Here is a 5,788-nt window from a genome sequence, read left to right on the forward strand (position 1 = left end):
GGGGAGCGCGCTATTAGCGCTATTTGCTTATTCTATCCTTGTTTTACATATAATGAGCGATAAAGATAGAATGATACAATAGCGCTAATAGCACGCTCTCCGAATGCAGCCTATGACTCAGGAAGGGTCAACGTCCGTAGGGACGCTAGGACGCCTTCCGTGAGCGGTGCGATCGTCGGTCCTCTTTCGAGTCAGAGAATTTAATCCCTTTAACTCAGGCTCGGACCTCGTACAATTTCGAGAGAGGGAAGAGTAGTGGGTGAGGTCTTAATTTAAAGAAAGAATGGAGATGTCTTTAACATAAGTATTTATATTTATTTGACATAAAAAAAGGTGTTATCTAGTATAAAAGAAATAATTATAAACTAGGCGTTAGTGTAAGATGTGTATATGTATATAATAAAACAAAGGAGAGTTTGTGTAAACGGTTATTGTACGTTATGGGGATTCTGGACGATTTGCGTAGGTACATTTAATGAAATTTTCTATCGCAGAGAAACGCGCGGTGATCTCATCAATATCTGACGCGGGTGGATTTTCGTTGGTTAGGTGTAGGCGTAGTCAAGTCGATGACTTCTGGGGCGGGTAAATTGTCGGAGGTTGAATCGACGACAGGTGTAGGCGCAGTCAAGTCGATTACTTGCGGCGCAGGTAAATTTTTGTTCTCTGTCGTCAGAGCAGAGTGTAGTGTTTTAAGCCGGCCCAGCTCGGCTAGGGCATTCTTGGAGATGAATCTCCCGGAGAGCACGGATGTTATTACCGGGAAACGACCCAGTAAGCAAAAAACCATTATTACAATGTTATTGCAACGATATTCTAGAACTTGTAATGTTGTTAAATATGTAGTTTTTAATGTTGTATAGAACATCATTATGAACATACTTTGACCATGATTCCGAAATTTCAGTAATGTTGAAATGGGAGTGCCATAACATTGCGCTAAGGTTTTTCTATCATTCCTGTAATGTTTTTGAGATAAAAATTTAAACGTACTATCAACTTTATTACAATATTATATTAAGATTACCGTAATATTAATTCTAACATTTATTTAAAGTTCTTATTGATGTTTTAGTTCTATTACAGGCAACATGTTTTCAATAAATATGCAATAGTAATAAAATATCTCAATATTTATTGTCTAATTATTATTTAGATTGCTTTTTTATAGACCAGACTTGGACAACTTTGAGCTCCAGAACTACGACACTTCTTTTCTATCCACGGAAAGTAGGGGAGTGTCGTGGCTCCGGAGCTCGAAGTTGCCGTAGGTTGCCCAGGCCTGTTATATACCAATCTGCATTAGGGAATAATTCACTAATTATCATAAAAAAGTTTTATTTATATAAAAATAATATATACCATATATATATATTACAGTTTTCAGTTTATCACAATAATATCTTTGGTGAAGATCACTGATCCTAGCGGAAGGTTTTGGGATAAAACTCATCTTTCAAATAAAAAAATTTGTTACTATAAATAATCACTCGCGCGGAGCCACGCAAGTAAGATAATATATTTATCACTTCCTGAAAAATAAAAGTAGAATTAAATTAGTGAAAAAGCTACTTATAAATTATAACGCGGCAAACTATAATAATTTTATTTTATAGAGAGTATATACCGAAATACATTATTACATTACCTTTTTAATGTTTTTTCTTTCCTTACGGACGTTTGCGAATCTGAACCACTCCATTACAAAGTGTTCAAAATCTTTTTCTGTATTCCGAGGGAATATTGCTCTAAAAGCTTCTCGAATAAGAAAAATTCAGTAGTTTATTGTTAGATGAAAGAAATAAATAATGTTAATTTAACGGCAATTAAAACTTATGATAATTATTGAAATAACACAAAAGTTTCCGGAATAGTTTACATATATACTAAATCGATCAAAAATATTAGTTTATGGATATACATATTTTTCTTTTATTTCGTAAGAATTTTTAACGTGTATGTGTGTCCTGCTTTTTAACGATGATTGCTACAAAAAAATAGGAGACAATTTTAATAAATTCTGAGACATAAAACATAGCATTTAATACTGCAAGTAATATATACATCTCTTAAAAAATTACTTACTTTTAATGCTCAGAATTGTGTGTGTGCGTATCTCCAATTTTATAATTATTTTTTTGGCCAGTCCATGAACACATGGAGGCTAAGTCATCAGAAAATGTAGCCCTCAAACTTCTTCTAATAAAATTCTTTTCATGTTTCCCTCCAATTAACATAACCTTGTTCACCTGAAAAATTTATACTTGTAATTCTATATAATGCAGTTTATTATTATAAATTGCAAGGAAAATAATTCAGAAGACTTTTAAAATATAATAACACATATTATAGGATATTATAGAACATATTAAAGGACATATATTATAGATATAAGTTTGTAAGATTAAGAGTCAGAGTAACCATTTTTGGTTTTGGACGCATTGAGTGCTCCTCCTCAAGATTCTATTTGATCATTTTAAACATAAAACATACAGTTGAATACATTATAGAGATTAATACAAATACATTTTGATTTTTGAAGGATATACCATATTTGAAAACTTTACCGACAAAATTCTACCTTCTTTTAGAAAGTTTACATATATCGTATTGGTTGCATAGAATTACAAATGCTTTTACATAATAAAAATAGGTGTAAATCAATTAGAGCATTTGCTCAATACATCACAAAAATGATTTAAAAATTTCAAAGTAAAGATCTCGAGCTGTCAGTGTATAAATATTTATTTGTTACAAAAATTGTACAACTTTTATATATTATCAGTATGTTTGCTCCGTTAAAGAAAAGTGTAAAAAAATATTACTGTACCATTTCCATTAAATTTAAAAGCTTAAAAATATATGAAAAATTTGCAAGAAGGGTTTTATATATAAATACTTAAGCTTTCTGCTAAATATATGGTAAAACAAAGCAACACACATTTATATATAGAAGATTCATATATATGCATAAAAGACTTGAACAATGTAGTATGAATGCGTTAGTACTTATTTGATATGACGTTTGGATGATTTTGTCTGTATGTTACTGATACTTTTAAGAGTTTTTCATCTATTTTTTCATCTAATAAATTATCATAAACAAAAAATATATGCATATGTTACGCCACAATCAAAATAACTATAAACATAGTAGATACATCAGATAATGCGCAATTACTATCTTTGCTATAGGCACTACATTGAAAATAATACCAAAAAATCGGTAAAAATTACAAGTCCTGGTGATCTCTTACGACTCTAAATTGCAAATATTATATATACTACTCTTGGAGAAAAAGGGAGAAAGAGGGAGAGAGAGAGGGCGAGAGGAGATATCTCTTACAGTCTTTTCTCTTAATTTTTAAATTTTTAAAGTCTGATTTTATTGTGTAAATTTATATCTACTACGATTATGTAACTATTATACTAACCAGAAATGTTATTTGTAAATGTTTATAGAATTAATTATAATTGTGATAAGCAGCTTTACTTACAACTTGCATGAAAGCTTCTTGATCAGTTTTTAGCATATCTTCAAATTGTCAATGGAAGATAAAGAGATGAGATATTGTCCAATCTTTGTATCTTGTACAATACTTTCCTTAGAATATTGCTCAGCTTCGCGGCCCGAGTACATCAAGAATATGTTCGATCCTTATTAATACTTTGGTATATTTCTTTTCTTCTGCAAATCTCTCTCTTATAGGTCGAAAAATAGATCTTGAATCACCAGCTACCTATTTACAGCACATTAGATAATTGCAGAGTTCTTATCATTAATATGCAAGATTTAGAATATAATATAATTACTTACCCATATAAAAATGTTGTATACAATTAAAAGCGCTCGACAGCACAAGCACAAACGTACGTATATATGACACACTCACGCATCATACGTCTATGTAAGATAATGCGACTACAGTCTCCAGAACTATTACTGCTTCCGATTGGCTGTCGTGACAAGCGTGCGTTTGCTCATGATCTCGATGCACTCAAACAGCTGAAAATAATCGGCAGTAAATTGCAAGAAAATAGCAAATAATTCCATTATATAGTTTCTACCGATACCCAAAGAACGTTATTTGTAGTTAACCTAAATTATAGGTTATAGATCATCATATCAGCTACTATTCATAGCACATATGGTTAATTGAGTTCTTATTATTAATATACAACTTTTAGAATATAATAGTTACTTATATATAAATATACTGTAAATAAAGAGCACTCCGCACTGCTCGATCCACACGCGTGTATACGCACTCACGCATCGTACGTAAATGTACGCATCATGGCTGTCGCGATGAGCGTTTTAGGCACAATATAAAACAATAACATTCTAACAACAGAAAATTAATATACTACCAACGTTATTTCCAAGTCCAAATTACAAGGAATTTTGAACTGTTGCATTAATCTCAAATAAATGTCAGAGTAACATTTGAAAAATATTTTCTGTAACGTTTTTAAAATATTTTAACAACATTCAGAAAAATCATATTACGAAATAATATTTTTCAAATATGTGTATAATATTATTAAAAAACGTTTAAAAAATACACATAAAGTCAATATTTTTAAACGTTATTTTAATGTTCCTTGCTTACTGGGGATTCTGCCGGTTTTGATGTTGCAGAATGCGTTCTCTCCGCTTCCTGCCTGCTCTATGTTTCCATACCATCTATATAGGAAAAGGTTTTTTAATTACTTCGAGCGGATAATCGCTAAAGCAACTAAGCGGGAGAATAATTTTGAGGAGGTACAGCAGATTGATGGGAGATCCTGAGCGAATATCGCTAGGAATAGGGATTCTTAATTGTCCTGAGCGAATAGCGCTAAGACAAAGGATTCTTAATTACTTTGAGCGAGTAATGCTAAAGCAATTAAACGGGAGTATTGAGAGGTCCTGAGCGAATATCGCTAAGACAAAGGACTCTTAATTACTTTGAGCGAGTGATGCTAAAGCAATTAAACGGGAGTATACAAAGGTCCTGAGCGAATATCGCTAAAACAAAGGATTCTTAATTACTTTGAGCGAGTGACGCTAAAGCAATTAAACGGGAGTATACAGAAGTCCTGAGCGAATATCGCTAGAACAAGGAAACTGAAAATCCTCTGAAAGCAGAATTACGGGCCGGAAAAGGAGTGCCTTGAGCGTGTTGTCGCTAAGGTAAAAAATTCGATACTTAATTAAAAATGAAAATTAATCCGCCAACAATAATTAAAACCAGGAATCTTTATTAAATCGACGCAATTGGCGAGTTACAATAACGCTTAATCACGACGTTTCGACCCGGGGGTTTTGGATCCTTCTCAAGTGTCTTGTAACAAAACAATTCGGTAACGCCGGAATTAGTTAGAATTCTAACAAAAATATAACGGAAACAATTAAATGTCCTACCTATAAACTGGCATGGAACCATATAGCTCTCGCGTGCTTAGGAATACGAGGATTTTGACCAAAAAAGTCATATGTCAAAAGCTATAAAAACCTCTCCATTAGTGGTCGTTAAAGAGTAAAATTAACAATTAAAAAGTATAGAGCGATGAGTAATTACATGTTCGATATCGTAGAGCGCCTTGATGTGAATTTCATAACGTTAAGATGTGTAATGTACAAATTCGGAAATAGTTAAACGGAGCCACACCACTGGAAGGTGACGAACGGTCGGGAGCGAGCAAGCAACTGTCAAGATTAATAGATGTACATTGTTATAAGGTTAAAAGAGTAAACATAGCGGAATTATATACAAGAGATGACTTTGTCGTACATTGGATTTAG

At 32.4% G+C, this 5,788-nt stretch overlaps 1 long non-coding RNA gene across 1 annotated transcript; it reads right to left on the bottom strand.

Moving 5' to 3' along the window:
• Positions 1-1,228: 1,228 nt before the first annotated feature.
• Positions 1,229-5,231, bottom strand: LOC139824523 (uncharacterized). The gene is made up of 5 exons (XR_011735154.1): positions 3,818-5,231; positions 3,498-3,740; positions 2,086-2,249; positions 1,649-1,758; positions 1,229-1,532 (listed from the first exon to the last, which is right to left on the bottom strand). It is a non-coding gene; the product is annotated as an uncharacterized lncRNA (long non-coding RNA).
• Between the last annotated feature and the right edge of the window lie 557 nt (positions 5,232-5,788).

This window comes from Temnothorax longispinosus, unplaced genomic scaffold (genome assembly GCF_030848805.1).
Source record: "Temnothorax longispinosus isolate EJ_2023e unplaced genomic scaffold, Tlon_JGU_v1 HiC_scaffold_411, whole genome shotgun sequence".
NCBI lineage: Eukaryota > Metazoa > Arthropoda > Insecta > Hymenoptera > Formicidae > Temnothorax > Temnothorax longispinosus.